General features: G+C 36.1%; 1 protein-coding gene across 1 annotated transcript in view; it reads right to left on the reverse strand.

Annotated features, from left to right (window-relative positions):
* LOC126823274 (equilibrative nucleobase transporter 1) overlaps positions 1 to 16,368 on the reverse strand; it is a 72,503-nt gene extending 56,135 nt beyond the window's left edge. The window contains exon 1 of the mRNA XM_050552007.2: positions 15,965 to 16,368. The gene's annotated coding sequence lies outside the window, so the exon portion shown is untranslated. The remainder of the gene's footprint in view (positions 1 to 15,964) is intronic.
* Positions 16,369 to 18,950: the final 2,582 nt, after the last annotated feature.

Raw genomic sequence — 18,950 nt, forward strand, 5'->3', positions numbered from 1 at the left:
ATAGTAAATAAAGGGTATTATAGTGATACAATGAGTTATCCATATTCTTACAATACAAAGTCACTTGTAGATTTTACCTTGTGTACAAAATAGTCGGTAATTGATTAGGGTTAACAATAGAAATGAAATGGTGTTTAATTCTAACTTTTCTGTACAGACTGGGCCAATGAAGACGGTGGGCAGCATAGGGCAATAGTAATGTCACATTAAGCCAATAACACAACTAATGTACACAGTGGTTGAAGCTCAAATAAAATTATATATAGTTATTTAATATACATGTATAATCTTTTAAAGATACCCTACCGCGTACAGACTGTGTGATTTGATATATTTGGACTAAAAATATATTCAAATTAATTTATCTATCAAATGTTTGCTCTCAAACATTTTAACCGGAAGAAAACTACCTGAGGCCGTGAGAATCTATTTGTATTAGCCTTGTTTATCACGTAACTTGATTGGGGGAGAATCCATTTCTAGCTTATACTTGTCGTTATGGGCTGATATGTGACAGACGCTGGTTTTGATAGTGCTATGTTCTCTACAGACCTCCAAGAATGGGAGTCATTGGTCAGCTTCTGTCTCCATGGTGAACTTAATTCTCAAGCGCTGGTGGCCAATTAGAAATTCTGGATATTTTTCTTTCAAAATAGCGAAAGTATCGTCTACTTAACGAAACCAACCTACAGTTGATATAAGTGACAACTGTAGGGCAACTTCTTGAAATTATGTTACGTAGACTTATGTGCTGAGTGGTTATGAGGGGTGCCATAGGTAGGCCACGGATCTTTTTATTAATTTCGCCTCACCAGTTGAAGTAGTTTGAGTTAATAATGCTGACTAACCTAACCACATTCTCTGTTGACAGATTGATGTCCAGCGGTAGTTCAAGATTGTTGATTCGTGATCGTAGGCTATCTGTGGCTTCACCTCTGGGCACGTTGGTGAAGTGGTCTACCACATCGTAATCTACAATCTATTATCTTTTCACAAAACATTAGCGGATCGACTATGGATAAAGCAGAGGTATTACCTAACGGAGAGAAAAGCTTAGTGAGATACTAGAAAACAAAGTCTCATTGGTGGAATTGGTATTTGGTGATCTGTTCTTGGTCTCTTATATCTTCTAGTTTACCATTTTCTTTTTTTCTAGATGTCTGTAGGTGGAAGTATCTTGGAGTAGATTGTTGCGGAATATACATGAATATACTGGTGTAATGTTTATGGATTGGTCTTTATTTGGGGTTTTGCATGACCCTTCCCCCTTCTTTAGAGTTGTTTGATTCTTATTGGTTTTAGATTTTAGGATTAAGTCGGCGATTTGATGAAACAGACAATCTGCTTTACCTCCGGGTGACAGTTGGCGTATTGATGACGACTATAATCCCCTTGAGTGACAGTTAACCATTGAACACATCGACATCGAAATATATATATATATATATATATATATATATATATGTGTGTGTGTGTGTGCGTGTGTGTGTGTTCAATGTAGAAAAAAGAAATCTGGTGAAGAAAAATATTGGTGGAAGGAAATTTTTGTTGGGAATATTCGCAAAATTGGGTAAATACATCTTTTTCGGAAAAATTGGATATGTTCAGCAGTTAAACAGATCAAATAATATTAAAGTAAGATTAAAATCAAGTTACAAATTAAAATGATTAAAATGCAACTGTATAGAGAATACAGGTATGTATATTATCAGGTTAACATGACCTGTAGTAAGTATCGTAAATTTGAGTAATAAAAATAAAAAAAAAGTGGGGGGTAGGAATAATAATAAGGAAACGGAATAGGGAATAAAGTAATGAATTAATGTTGTCTCCGGATCAAAGTGAGAAGATGGCAGAGCTAAGGATAGAGTTGGTATGTTTCTACTTTGATTCGTTAAAATGTGTGTTTTTGTGTCGCCCATGTGTTTAACTAAGCACAGCTAATATAATTTTGAGACTCTAGTCCAAGTTTCAGAATTATGGTTTTAGTCGAGTTTGACTAATTTAGGTAATTTATCTTTTGAATAAAAGGTTGAATTGGATTTTGTGTTTTTGTGTCGTCCATGTGTTCAGCTAAGTAGACCTAATGTAATTTTGAGACCCTTAGTTTCAAAATTATGGTAATTTAACTTTTGAATAAAAAGTTAGATTATGTTAAAATCCCATGTGGTTAAATCTAGGGATGTAGGTATAGTTTTCCTGGAAAAAAACTTAAAATTAACGGCTCGTTCAATTGTGAGATTAATACGAGTTTATTACGAGGTTAAGGTGAGAATAAGTTTTTAGAAAAGTGTGGGATATACGGTAAATTTTGTCCGTATATAATTTTGCGTAATTAAATTTTGCTTTAGAATCGTAATATAAACGTTAAATACATATTTGATAAAGGCTATTTTGTCATTAATTAAATTTTGCTTTAAATTTAACGCGAAGTGATTAAGAATGTGTAATTTGACATGATGTCTGGTTATTATAAACAAACGGTTCTAAATTTGACGTGTGTGAAAGTCACTTGATTTCAGTGATGAGTTGAATGAAATTATATGGTAATTAAAAGCTAGGAATGCCATGTTTATATAAATATAGACTGTGTTCCGAGTGAATGGGTGCGCAACCATTTCCTTGGACATATTTCTATTCTAAATAAATTATCGTCTGGTAGTGTCATAAGTTTGAGCTCAGCTTGTGTCAGTGTCAGTCTGGTAGGAATGTTTATGTAATGTTGGATAGTGTTTGTAAAAAACGACATACCAAATGGTAGATTAATATGATTAGGTCAAAAAGGGTCACATTACTGATGGTGAAATGTAAAATAATAATGTAATTGTTTTGGCGAAATTCTAAAAGGAAAACGCAATTATAAAATTGTCCATTACTGAGTTAAGGTCAAGAGGTCAAAGTTAGTTTGGAGATTTATAATTAGTGACACATCAAAGTTTATTAATAATTAAATGAAGTTTAATTTTAATTAAAAGTAAGAGTTAATAATAAAATTAGGAATAGTTAGTTCTTGGTCTGATGGCAATGACATGTTTGATTGATCGGTAAAATTTGTATTCTGTCTCACACCAATCATACTTAGAAGAGAAAAAAAGAAGGTTTCAACTTGACGCTATGGTAGCTGAAATCCAAGAAGAAGAAATGGTTGACCAATTTACCAAATTGAGATTTCCTGAGACAGAATTTAAAGTGCAACCTGAAATTAATAAATGTTAAGTGATGTGTTATAGTGTTTTGAAATTAGGACACATGAAGATTTATAAAAGAACAATTTGTGTTTCCTGTGTTTAGGTTAAAGTGAAATTTCATAGGACTTTGAACTACAGTGATGAAATTTTGGAGAGCTTTTGCATGCAATTTTTGACATTTGATTTTTATTTGTGTTTTCATTGATACTTATATTCTTGGAACAGATTGACGCAGATTGTGATCATATGTAATATTGTATGTTAATCATATAGTAATCATATATATGTGCATGTTGCATGAATAATTATATGGTTTAGTACATGGACGTTTTTATAAGTCCCCTACCTGTTCATTTCGCATAAATTTTACAGGAGGGGAGGGGGTAAAAATATCAATTTTCGAGATTTCTGCTACATGTATGAATACTTATATAATTCTACAGATGTTGGTGTCGTTATTGTAATGGATTCAAGGGATCTTTTGTCTAATATCGAGCAAAACATCTTAAAGAAAGGGACGAATGTAAGACATTTGTAGGATTTGTGCTCTTTAAATTAGTAGCATTGAATTAATTAATATCTTTGGCAAATTATTAGATTCACATATTATATATACTTAAATCAAGTTAGCTAATGAGTGGCATATTGTTACTTATAAAAGAGTCATAATGTGGTAAACATTCAATTCTAGGTTGATAACAGATATGTTGTGGGAAATTTCTCCAGTAAATTTCCACTAACCATATAAGGGTGGGTTTTGACGTCATTTGGCTCAATTAACCAATCTCTCTAATTATTTACATCACATTTGACCAATTAGATAATTGAAGGTCCAAAACCCAAAGCTACAAAACTATCATACTTGTGAGAATTCGTCAGACAGAAGACAGATTCTGGAAGGGAAAAGATATAGAAATTTCTATCAACAGACTCGCCCAGCGAGTCTGGCTGTCTAGGATTTGAGAATGACTTTAGTATTGTAATCTATACTATGCGTGTATCTATGTATCCGGCTATGATATATAAAATATAAAAACGAACTGTTGCATTCTTATTACTGGAAAGACAAACGTCTCAACTAACTGAAAAAACAGCAAGAAGTAAATACACAACGTGAAGGGGAAAGCAAAGACAACCAGAGACAAATTAAAGACGATCACAAGGCTACTAAGATATGTCGTAAGAAAAGATGCATGGGTCGTACGTAGGATGTGGCGACCGGATTGGGTTCCCCGCTCTCCGCGTCTGACAGAAGAACGATGGTGCTACATATATTATAGTATAAAATATAAAAACAACACCGATTTGCTTCTACATGTTTCAATAGTAAGAAAATAGATACTGAAAACAGTATATGCTGAAATTTCAGACAAATTGCTTCACTCTGAATCGAGTTATTAGCGATTTTAATTTTAGCCTAGCCTCTATCGTCATTACTAACGTTGGTACGATAATAAAAAGAAATGTCTCGATTATCCATTTTTTACGTTAAATTATCCATCACAAAATGTATTCAAATCAACTAAATATCGTAGGCTAACGGTGCTATCGAGAGTTGATTATAGTCTGGTGGATAAGATAATTAATGTCTAATTATTAATTTAGATAACATTTCAGGCCTAAATTATAAATTATGGCTGTTGTGTTTTTACATATCGATATCATTGTGACGATCGTATTACACGAACCAAGGTGTGAGACTCAACTCGCGTACTACATAAATCAGTGTATTAATTAAGAGATAATAGCTGTTCTCGACTCTTCTCGTTTTATCTATAGCTGGTGTAATTTTGTTCAATATCCATAATAGTTATACATTTGGTGCTTCAAACTGGTTCTTTAAATCAGATTGTGACTTACAATCTCATGAATTTGATCACGGTTAAAAGATATACTGAGATGTGAATGCCTATTTAATACATTTTTAATCATATTTTACAAGCAATTGCTGCTGTTGGGTTCGAGATCAAGTTTCCAACGATATAAACTACAAATTTCACGTCAATGTTATTTGAAATTACTGTTTATCTCACGCTAAAAATCAAAAGCTCTTGTGCAAATTATTTTTGTCACGCAAGGAGAAAATTGTCGAATTAGTTAATAGTTTTCTGTGATTGTCAAGAAATCCAACTTTGTAACGCAAATAACATGTTTACGTGGAATTTAGGAGTTGATAATAGGATTTAAAAGCAAACTAATCTTTCAAATCATCGAATGAAAAGAAACCAACTCGGGTTTTAAATCTCTAAAAGTAGGAAACAATTTTTTTTAAAACAAATGTTAAAATAATTCACATAATATAAGGTTGGGTTTTTTTGGTTTGGGGGGGGGGGGGGTGTTTTGTTTTTCGCAGTTTAATATGGTTTATCATATCGTGATATTGCTTGTGTTAGATTTCTGATCGTGCACAATATTAATTCCAATAAATAAGCCGCTGATGAGTTATATATTTTGTAAATACCTAATCCAAGAAATTTGAAGCGTTTGCCAAATTTCAGAAACGTAGACAATAATTTTACGATATATTTGTGTACAACAAATTTCCACTGTGTAGGTTGCAATAATCTTTGAGGAAATACTCGATATTATTTATCCTTTTCAAAACTGGCAAATTTTTCCCCTTTTTGAAACAGCGAGCAAATTTTAGGCAACTAGCGATGCTGTCGAAATCGCGGTTCAGGGCTGCTGATCTTGTTACTTGTCAAAATGGCGGCCCCCAAGTATGAAAATCTAGTTTTAACAAAACGCGGGCCGTCGATTTCGAAGATGACATAAAATTTAACTTACTCCACAAGAAATTGGTTGCTGTCACATACATAGAGGTTAATGTAGGATTTCAGATTGAAAAGCAGTAAAAACTATAGATAGATCCATTTAATAGGCACCTAACAACACCCAACAAGTTGCTTGCCCGTTAAGATAATTATACCACTGGTTAAAGAACGATTTTATCGATTGAAATATTAGTACTACTCCCAATGTGACTAACTGGCCAATACGTCCTTCCGATTGTGCTATATACAGAAAAAAGAAAACAATTCGACCATTTTTCTACATACGAAAAACACTAAATACCGAAAAGCAACACTAATTACCGAAAAAAACCTAGGCCACACATACAATTGTTAGGAGGGTCATGGGACAGGCTAGGCCACTTATAAAAATAGTGGGGCATTATGGGTAGGCCTTGGGTTAAGTTTTTTTCAAGCCGCAACTTCTCCCGTTTACACCATTCAGTACGGCATTTTCTTAATAAACTAGCTATAAGACATCCCAATGCTGGTTGTAAGCATTCTTTGACGGCTTTTGATCTTTTATTTTTTTATGTTCAGCATTCAATCGACTGTCGATATGCCGCAAACAAAAGGAGAGGAAAGTCGGAGCAGCCTTAAAGTTCATCAAATAAGTTTCAGTCTCCTTTTGGTAAAAGGCCATACCCTACATGCAGAAAAATCTGTACAAGGGATCAGGACTGCATTCCCTGTATATACATGCACATTTTGGTTTCATTCCACTTTATGGCAAGGTTTGAGGGCATTTGTGTGGAACTTTTCAGCACAAGAGTTCCACAAGATATTGGACTTATAAAAATAAATACATTCCACAAGTCGAAAATCTTGTGGAATGTGTTACCGCATCGGCATATAGGGGGTCTGAGAAGAAATTTAAAAACAATTGTGTTGTTTTCTATGTCCAATTCCAATATCTTCTGGAATGAATCATACAGGCATATAGTAGAGTGGTTCAGGGTTTGAAGAAAATCCAACAGACAGACAATATTTAGAGCTTATATTAACATTATATACTTTTTTTTTTAAAAAAAAGTAGGGATATTCAGAAACAATACAAAATTGCGGAAATGCACTGTTGTTTTTATTAGAGGTAACCAGTGTATGTTAATAACAGGCCAATTGCCTACACATGAACATAAACAGTTCATATGGGCGGCTTATCTGACGGCCCCATTTCACTCGCAAAGAGATACACTGTCAAAAGTGAAAATGGACGGTTTTTTATGTTTGTCTTAATAATGAGTAATTGGTCCACCAATTCGTCGTGGCATGCAAGTTAAATGTATCACACAAAAGCAAAGATACGTTAAACAGTAAATCTTATGCAAGAACCGATTGGAAAGCAAACATGGATAGGATAAACCAGCACGCGGCAGTTTTCATCAACCCTTCCTTGAAGTGTCAAATTTGACAATGAACCCCTCCCACATGTATGGCGCTATTGCGTGTTGCATGTGCATCTCATTGGTTATGCTGGATCTGTGAACATACTCTCAAAGCATGTCAAGTGTCCATGACTATTTATCATATCACAACCTTCATAATTATTTGCATTTCAATATCCCCTACTTTTTTTGAAGAGATATGATAAGGCTTACCATAAAAATTTCATACATCAACAATGGAAGTCTGACAATGTTTGATTTTTGAGGATATAACCATTTGGACATGTGTTTTTAAATGTCTCAAAATATGATCTGCTCCCTTTATCAAGGTTACATCAACATTTCATACTTTGCTCTGGAACGAATACTGAATTCGAGAATCTTCGGGGTTTTTTTTTTTAACAAATCACGTTTGAATGATGAATCTAAACAACTTCAAATATCAGTCCAATATCTTGTAGAACTCTTGTGATAAAAAACACCACATACCAAAACACTCTTTCAAAATTATTCGGAAATCCTGTGGAATGTGGTATGTGTGTCCGGGTGGTATGTGTATTCCAGTTCACCACTGATGGCATGTAGTCCAGTCCCCCAATGATGCTCTGTAACCCAGGCCATCACTGATAGTAGTATGTGTTCAGTCTACCACCGATGGAAATATATGAACTGAAATGGGGTTTAACGTCCTATTGTTCTGTCCCGACTGGGCTATTGAAGACGGGCATAAACCATTCAGTGTGCTACGATGAAAATTTTGCCCGGACACGGACCCCGGTTATTCGTCCCATTCCAATGACTATACATTATCCCTTGGCAGGCTCTCTGTTCTGCACCACTGACATGCCGATATACTTTCTCGGCCATTGTGGGGGTCGAATACGCGACCTCTAGGTTAGCGAGCCAACGTCTTACCCACTGAGCCAACGTGACTCCCCACCACGATGGTATGTGTCGCAGTCCACCACTGATGGTCTGTGTGTCCCAGTCCACCAGTGATGGTCTGTCTCCCAGTCCACTATTGATTGTCTGTGGCCCAGTCCACCACTCATGGTCTATTGTGTGGACCAGTTCACAACTGATGTATATTATGTGGACCAATCCACAAATGATGGTCTATTGTGTGGACCAATCAATCAATGATGGCCTTTCTTTCCCAGTCCACCATTGATGATCTGTGACCCAGTCCAACATTGATGATCTGTGACCCAGTCCACCAATGATGGTCTGTGGCCCAGTCCACCAATGATGTACTGTGACCCATCCCACCTCTGATGGTATGTGGACTGGGCCACATTGCATCACTGGTGGACTAGGACACATACCATCAGAGGTGTGTCCTAGTCAACAATTGATGATCTGTGGCCCAGTCCACCACTGAAGTACTGTATGTCCCAGTCAGCCTTTCAAGATTTGTGTGGACCAGTCCACCTTTGATTGTCTATTATGTCATAGTCCATCACTGATGGTCTGTGTATCCCTGTCCGACACGGATGGTCTGTGTGTCCCAGTCCAACACTGATGGTCTGTGTCCACTGATGGTATTTGTGAACCAGTCCACCATTGATGGTCTATTTAGTGAACACTTCTTTACAATATATATAAATGCATTTAGTCAATGCATAAATACGTAATTATTACATTAAAATCTTTTTATGTGAGTAAATTTCGTGCGACTCACGCACTTTTAATTATCGCATCTACAATTTTACCAGCTTTTTTTTATGAGACTGATTTAGGGTGTCCCACTATATTTATGAGTGTCAACCATTTTCATGCGTGAGCTAGAGTTCCCCACGATTTATATTTTATGCGTGGCCTAGACTGACCCATGATCCACCTAATTTTTATGTGTGGCCTAAGGGTTTTTTGGGGGTTTTTTCGGTGTCTAGGTTTTTTCGGATTTTTTCGGTAATTAGTATCAAAAAGGTTTTCTCGGTGTTTTTTCGGATTTTTTCGATACTTTTCGGAGTTTTTTCGGAGTTTTTTTTCTGTATATAGTACAGCCCGCTCTTCCACATATAAACATGCAAGCGACCATTGGTAAAAATAAGCTGTGTTTACTGGGAATATTTCGACTCTATTTTAGATGATATAAATATGTAAAGGACTTTTATTCAGGTGTTTATGGAAGCGTATATGGGTCAATATCAAGAAAGATATCGCGATATATTGTAATTGTTGAAATGTTTTCACCCTAAAAAGACAAAAACTGTCTTTCGAATATGACATTAATATGGTAATATGTCTGCATATTGTGATTGTTGCAATCACAATATGCAGACATATTACCATATTAATGTCATAATATCTTTCGCTCTATTGACCCCTGTACGCTTCCGAACGTTTTCAATGTTACACTTAGCCTCATCGTGTTTACATTTCGCCATTTGTGAACAATTTAATTCCAATAAATACACTGCTTAGCGGCGTTGAATCCCGTGATGTCGCTTCACGTGTCTGACTCTTGGTCGGCATTTGTCATAAAAAGTTATCATAGACATACCAAAGGTCAGATATTGCGGACTACTGTCAACAAAATTATGAATTAAATGCTCTGAATTAAAATCCCAGAAAAAAAATCTGCAACGCCCCAATTCACAAAGCTCCTGTGAGTAGAAGTAAATTGAAACGGGCAATGAACAGAAAAAAGAAACGACAACTTCATTATGTGTACGTCTCTTGTCCACATTAACATTATTACCAATGAAAAAGAGTTACCATCGTTAATCAACAAAGGCACAATATTCCATTAACTTAGTCTAACCAAAGAGCATATTGGTCAAACAGTGGAACGTTTAATCCTAATGGAAGTCATGGCCGTCAATGTCTATTGACTTCACGCCGCCATCCTTTTTCTCTTCGATAGTTAGCCAAGGCCAGAACAACAACTATCCACAAACGTTCAGGTTAAAATAGCATATAACCCACGGTTTGTAGTTTTAATCCCTTATTTTTGTTAAATTTAAATAAAGAAGATGATTATTTTCCACGGCTGCCGACAACCAGTATCGCAGCGCAATTTGCGATACATATTTTGTCCGTTGCTAATCAAAAATTAAAATCTAACGTTTTTGATTCGCAGTAACTGCGAATCATTAATATGCCTGTCATTTTGGATATTGACACAAGGATAATCCACTTTCAACGTGTATAAAATGCCGAATAAAATTTTATAAACAAAACTGAATTCTCCGTGTGACATTTTCTTCTCGAACTACCCAGACACAATTCATTATACTACATGTATATAATAAAGGGACATAACTCTATGAATAGCGACTATTAAACCGGAAATAGGGAATCAAGTAGTACCACTCACGTTGCGGGACATGTCAATTTCAAGTAATTATATAAGAAAACATTTTGAAAGAAATAAATCCAGTGTATGCCCGCGTATTGTAAATAAAATTTGTAAAAATAAATACATCTTAACGTATTGTAACATGATAAATCAAAGTAAGAATTCCCGTAAAATATTATTGTTCATATCGCGTGTGTCTAGTTAGTAATAATAAAGGTGCGCGCGATTGAACCAAAATAGTAATACACCATAAAAAGCTGACGAAATTGTTTTCTAAAGAAGATTTCTAACGTAACAAAGAAATAACAATTAAAATGAGTAGGGCTTCGGAAGTCACTCCCAAGATTTGGCTTCAGACATTCACATTCACAAACTGTCACAACTACATGTGGCAGTGCTAAAAAAAATCTAAGAATGAAATCTAATCATCATATTTGTTATGAATTAAAGTAATTTCTTGTTATTTAGGTGTTTTATGTTGAAACTGAAAAACTGCTAATCAATTTTTAAATTTGCTAATCAAATTTGGCGAAATTGGACTTTTTGATTAGCAGTGCTGCTAATCAACTGTGAAAAATTACCGACAGCCCTGTTATTTTCTATTGACATTCTGACACAAGAGACCTTTACAAGCATTTATTCTTACACTAACTAACGAAATAGAACAAAGTCCTCTTTAAAAAAAATAAAAACAAAAAGTTAATTATTTAAGTGCTTTTCATCATTCAAAACAGGTGTGGCAATATATTTTTCAAATGCGAAATATATTTTATTTCTATGCCTTTTTGAATGAATTTTAACGATTTCCTATTTAAGAAGATCGAAAAGCAGATAATGACGACCATTTATCCGTTATAATTACGATAAATGACATTAATGCTGACATGAAAATTGTATATTGACCATTAATTTGTTTTAGATGACTGATAAACGAGGCATTGGTCGCATAAAATACACATTTGTAATTCCCATATGGTAGTTTCTATATTTCCAATTTATGTTTGTCCATACAAAATTTTGTCATTAAGAAATAAAACAACTGACATAGATTTTTATTAATGTTTTCCAGGTGTAGTTTGGTTCGTATTTACTATAATGTCTTTATTATTGTATTAATATTTTTAAATAACATTTATAAAACACACCTATTATGTGGCGCTGTAAAAAAACATTCATTTACCATAGGATATCGCATCAATATTATCAAATGTATAAATTTCTATACAACTTCAACACCAATAGAAGCTCTTCGTCACTGATACTGATACACAAAGCAAAAATAAACTATCTATTATATACTATTCAAAAAAAGTAGGGGATATTTGATTTTGGGGGCATAATACTAAAATATGCAAATGACTACGAAAAAAGTCACTATAGAACCTAACAGAAGAAACATTTCCAGTTACATGTGACGCCCAAACGCACCAATAGCTACCGCATGGAATGCAGGTGATGCTTGGGATCATCATGGGGGTCCAACCCAAGATTTGCACGACTCTGACATTGAATGTTACAGGTATTGTGGCATTGAATTCCAGGGTGGAAACATCAGTTTAATTGTTTTAGTGACCAGAAAACAAATTTTGATATGCGTCGGCTTACCCAAAATGAAAGGTTACGTGCCCTTGGCATGCTACAGATCGGCACAACACAGGCGGTTGTGGCGCGGACGATGAATGTTTCTCAGTCTGTCATAAGCAGGCTATGGTCCAGATACCGTGATACACAATCTGTACAGGACAGACCACGCTCAGGTCGACCAAGGGCGACAACTCAAGCCCAGGATCGATTTATCCGTACCTTGGCCTTGAGAAATCGTGTCATCACAGCAAATCAGATCAGCGCTCGTCTTCAAACAGACACTGGTGTGAGAGTGAGTGGCCAGACGATTCGGAATCGACTGCATAGGGGTCACCTTCGCGCCCGACGTCCTCGCGTGATCCCTTGTTTGAGAGATCATCACATTCAGGCAAGACGTCGTTGGTGTAGCGATCGTCAAGACTGGGATAATCGACGCTGGAGCAATGTGATGTTTTCAGATGAGTCAAGGTTCACTGTTGATTTTTTGGACAGACGTAGGAGGGTGTGGCGTCGTCGAAACGAGCGCTTCCAAGACGTTAACGCCATCAGACATGATCGATTTGGGGGTGGTTCTGTTATGGTGTGGGGAGGCATCACTGTTGCTGGAAGAACGGCTTTACATGTTGTTGCAGGGTGTGTTACAGGCCAGTACTACCGGGATAACATCTTGGCAGTCCATGTTGTGCCGTTCACACGACGTCATGGCCGCCGTTTCATCTTCCAGGATGACAACGCAAGATGTCACAAGGCCAGGATCGTTACAGGTTACCTCCAACAACAGAACATCACCACATTACCTTGGCCAGCACTGAGTCCCGACCTCTCCCCCATCGAGCATGTCTGGGACATGCTTGGACAGAGGTTACGTCAACGTCAACAACGTCCTGCCAATGTCCAAGAACTTGCTGCTGCGTTGCAACAGGAATGGGACAATCTGGACCAAAATGACCTTAGACGTCTCATTAGGAGTATGCCACGTCGGATCAATGCTTGTTTGGCAAACAGAGGAGGATTTACCCGTTACTGACTTGGTTGTGATGCTGTGGTAACTTTGCTGTTTGACCCCGGGTATCATTTTACCCTTATAATGGTCAGTCTGTGCCTTACTTAGTCTAACGATCATTTGGAATAAATCGATGAATGTGAACTTCATTTCATTTTGTCATTTGTTTCTTCGTCAGTTTCATTAGGTGACTTTAATAACACTTAAAAATCAAATATCCCCTACTTTTTTTGAATAGTATAATTGTTACATAATTCAGGTACTAATTACATAGGGCAAAAATAATAAAAACAACGATCTGTTAAAGGTAGTATTGTTACATAGTTCAAGTACTGATATGATAGGACAAAAAAAAAACCCGATTGTTACATATTTCAGATACTGATACATAAGATACTGATACTGTTACATAGGACAAAAATAAAACGATCTGTTAAAAGTTGTAGTGTTACATACATGTTTCAGGTACTGATACACAAGACAAAACACCCCGATCTATAAATCGTATAGTAGCATTTTAGATTCACTATTTTAATACAAACGGTTGGTATCGAACGCATTTCTTTCATTTAGTCAAGAAGACCTTGAAACTATGGAAACCAAATCTTTGAAGTTTTGAAGAGAACACTAGCAAGCAAGGTGTGCTTGCTGAGTTGAGCGACCAAAGACTGATAATGAATAACTATATATGGTTTGGTTATTGTTCAATGGAACTAACAAAAGAACATTTTTGAAGTTTACGTTTGCCAGTAGAGTTCGTTTTCCGACTGAAGCATTGGTTTCGTAATATGAAGGGCGTCGTAATCACCCGGATTCGATAAATATGTTATAAATATGTAGAACATATTGTCGGGATTCATTTGGCGATCAAGGATCGGGTTGACAATTTTTTTCTTCGTAGAAATTGCGCAGTAAACTTTACTGGGGAGATAAAAAGTTTCGACAAGAAGCCAATCAGCCCGGGCTGAACGTAGACGGCGAGTGAAACGCGACTTACGTTCAGAGCTGAACTATGTTGCCATTCCGTTTTCCGTGCACACGTTTGCGCTAAGATAATGCTTTCTCAACATATTACATTTCGCCTAAGTATATATCGACATATCGCATGGGAATATTATGTCAACATATACAACGACGAAATGAAATATGTTGACAGCTTCAGAATGTCAATATCTTAGTACAAACATGCACAGTTAACACGAAATGTCGACATGCATAGCCCGTTAATTCAATTAACTCAGTAAATTTGTCTTTTCGGGGGTAAAATCATCGCAACGGTCACAATATGTTGACATATTACCAATTAATGTCGCTGTATCTTCCACGCAATTGACCCCTATACGATTCCATAACGGGGCCATTGATTGCCGGTGCTCCGAGGGTCGAGAATGGGAACAGACGATGCTGGAAACATTAGTCGTATCACCGATGAAAACAATTAAATGTAATGGTAGATATAGTTGATGTTATGAAAGCTTCTAGGAAATTACACCAATGCGATCCACTGATTGATTGTCCTTCTATTTTGTGATTTATATATTTACAATCAGATAGCCACAATCTCGTTGGAAATTCCACTACAATTCAAATTATTAGTATCAGGTGGCATTAGATTCAATATAAATTATTTATACAAATGATGGTCTTAGAAACTACACCACGATGTTGAATACAAGAATACGTGCATTGTCTTTGTGCATTAATAAAAATGAATTCAAGACGTAGGGCTCATTTTGGCCATTGCCGAATATTATCATGAGAGCTAAACTTATTTCGTCATCTTATGACGTCATATCCGTTTTGAAGGTCTTCAATGATTTGTAAAAATACATTTTCTATTTAATCTGAAAAACAGTTTTTTTTAGGTAATGTAGAAGATTTTAAACCAATCCACCCCAGATTTGAATGTTTTATGTGGCAGACTAAAAGCCGTACAATGTTTTAGTGGTTTTCAAGGAATTTAATGACCGCTCGTGCAAAATACTCACTGAAATTAGTTTGACTATTAGGTTGACTTAGAAGCTGAATAACATACTTAAACATCACAAACCTGATACATAAACGTTAATTTAAAAAGAATACAAGAGATTCTTTTGGGTTATAGATGAAATAAAATGAAAATGGGTGTCTGCACCAAATGGGATAAAGAAGACGGTATACACCATTCAGTGGGTTATGAGGGAAATTTTGCCTACTCTTAATTCGATTTCCAACTGTCAAGGGTTCGGGTTTTAGTGCCATATGCGAAGGAATAAACACTGGTCCTTGCCAGGCCTTCCATCCTTCCTGTGCTACTGATATTGGGAAACCACGATGGGAAATCCCGGAAAATCACTGGGATCTCACCCCTGATCTTCTGGTTAGTAAGCCAGCGCCTTACTCCCCCAAAGTGGCTCGAAGTTTGGTTTGGTGAAGAGGGAATTAATAATTTAAAGATCCGGAAAAACATTTCCGAACCGATTGACAGTCTGTGTCTGTGGAATGGATTTGAAAGCAAATGGTTCTTATATATCAAAGTGAAAATTAAATGATACTGTATGTCTTGGCGTAGAATTATTTTCCACAGACAATCACAGCACAATGTGATTAAAACCTTAATTTAAATCAGATGATCATTACGATTAGTTTATTTTTAGATGTTTCGTTCACGCTAGTGTAAAATCAAAATAAATTAGATTGACCAGAGATTGACATAAAATAATACTCACCATACAAGAATCAGAGTAAAATAACACAGGCTTTCATATATACATGTACTTCGCTTAAAACTCATAAAATAAAACCGTTAATCATGAGTTGAGTAGGGTGTGTGTATATGCAGTTCGACAAATTTCCAGTTCATAATCAATATAAAGGCCATGAAATTCTCATCTCTCTTCTTCAATTGTTTCAATCCAATTATATCTCAACTAAAACTCTACTGGCTCTCATCACAAACTTATCAACGTGCGTACACATAAAACTTTATACTGAAACCGTAATATAACCTATTCTATTAGTGTTTATATGTCTTCGTGATTTCTGAAGTTCCTGGAAAACGCCAGTGATCGATCTATCCCAGTGCGGCTTCTCTTATTTTCCTACCATGTTTTCGTGGAAGCAAAAAGCAGTCGGGAACACGACAATGTTATCTTTAACGGCCTCTACTTTCAAAATGAATTCGATGTTCCAAAGTTACCAATAGCGTTCGCTGTGTTGGGAAAATCGATTACCGGAATCAATCCGATGCGTATTTATTTTGAGCGTACACCTACTGTTTTCCTGATGCCTCCTACGGTACATCCACTAATAATAACAATTTACATTATCAATTTAAGAACACATATTTAAATAAAAAAAATCTCCATTCAATTTTAAACCCAATTCATAAGACAAAACACCGAAACACTGACATGACGCATCACAAATTAACATGTAGGTTTAATGAGATTAAACCGATCCATGGCATTTTGATTATTATCAGACGTCAATCAATTTATTTTTGCTGTTACACTAAATTGACAATGTAGTTCAATAATTGCCGGAAAAAAATGAACGAAACGAATTGTAATTAATTCATAAAATTTGTCACGAATTTGTTGAAGATCGTTTTGAAAATAAGGTGAGGTTATAACCACAGGAATGAAGATCAGAGTGGAAATACACCTTAAATTTTAAATTAAAGACACTGATAGTACATGTTGAGGAAGATTACACCACATATAACGACCAATATAAAAACCAATAATACAAACCAGCGGACAACTAGACAAAAACTTTGAGCAAAAAGAGAAATTGAAAACTACGTAACTGGATGTGAGTCTGTGTTGGTCTCCAATTCCGAAGTGTCACTCACTGCCACAGAAAAGGGATATCAAAAGTTCGGGAAAGAACCATATCCGACCTCACCAGATGTCCTTTTGTCTAACACGCCCTCGAGGCCTCGAAACTAATAAAACATGTATAGGCCTACCCCCCCCCCCCAGATGACCCTCATTAATTACCTGTACAATTGCCTTTTTATAATGCATCGAGCGATCATATTTCATATTATTCTGCTTAACCTGAGCAGAGAATGTTCATTATAGAACTTAGTATGTAAAGAAACTTGACACTTGATAAGTTAATACCCTCGTTAGCTTCCAGTCTGTCCATTTACAGTAAGTTGTATGAGCACTAAGTCGTAACGACGTATAAGAGGAGCTCTGGTTGACCTATCTTCAGTCAGGGCCTATTTCAAGGTTTTATTGACGAAGCACGGTTTCTGGAGATGGAAGTTGTTTGATGGGTATCCCCCCCCCCCCCTTGGGTTCCGACAAAATTTCCGAAACTTTGTCCACTCAGAACTTGATAGGCTCAATTTAGCTTCTTCCATTACCTTTATCAGCTCTACTATGTCAGAATAAACTTTATGAAATCGTGAACAATTAGTCGTAAAACAAAGGCTCTCCAGAAGTGTAATAAAATATTCCTTGGAAAATCGATAGGGCTCACATTCTCCATGCCTCACATCGAATATGAACCTATATCGCGTTCACAAGGTTTTTGGAAAAGTTTGGTAACTCGATAACGGAAGGTCACGATCGCTGAATATCGATGGGGTGTGTTGTCTCATGACCCCAATGCTTAACATCAAATTTGAAAAAAAAAACACGGTTAAAACGGTAGCCTCTATAGCTTCCACAAAGTTTTTAAAGGGGCTTAACTCCGGAACTGAAGGTCGTGGAATGCTGACTATCGATAAGATTCGTGCTCCCATTTTCCCAATTTATCACATTAGATAGCTCACAAACTTTGTGTCATCAACAGATTTATTTTCAGATATTTATAGACAAAACACGAAATTTAAACGAAATCATATGCAGTGACTGATGATCACAATGATTGCTAATGGCAAACTTGCTAAATTTCCTCATGCATTTTTTTTTCAGATTCACAAGGATACATACCATCTTTTCAAAGCACGGATTTATGAATCTCGAAGCACGGATCTTTTATTTCGAGGCACCTCCGTGTCTGTAGGCACGTTAAAATAGGCCCTGTTTGACATCAGTTGAAGCCAGTTGCTCCCTGTTGCGGAAAAGCCAGGGCCCAGTTGTATTGCTCTCAGTTGTAAGGCCGACAAAAGCCCCACTTTAGATGAAAATCATTTGAACATTACAAACGTGTTGTAATTAGATATATGTTATAAATGACCAAAAAAAAATATATTTTCCACGGGGCGAAAATAGATTTTGGTGCATTTGGTTCATGAACACCTATGAATAAGTTATTGATTCTAATAGGTGTTTCAGAAGATAAAATATATTATTAAAAATACTGTCTGAACCAAGGACAAGATTTAAATGTGAGATATAATATTTATGGTGGCTGGTTTGTATCAAATCGTAATGTCGTGGTGTCGCCCTTCATACGGCAACAACCCGACAATCCCACATCACGACATTTTAACCCGACACCAAGACACCACGACAAACCGTGTAATTCAATTACAGAATTTTAAACATTGAATATTTTAATATTCAGATGTTGGGGGGGGGGGCGTAATTTATGAGGTCTTAAGTCTCTATATACATATAGTAATATCTCACTTAATCTGTGCCTGGAGGCCGTCAGTTATTGAACTGATAGGTTACCTCGTATAAATCAGGAATAACACCTTCGTATTTGGAAAGTGAAAATTGATGCAAATTAAACTTTATGCAAATTAAATGT

This window comes from Patella vulgata, chromosome 6 (assembly GCF_932274485.2).
Source record: "Patella vulgata chromosome 6, xgPatVulg1.2, whole genome shotgun sequence".
Lineage (NCBI taxonomy): Eukaryota > Metazoa > Mollusca > Gastropoda > Patellidae > Patella > Patella vulgata.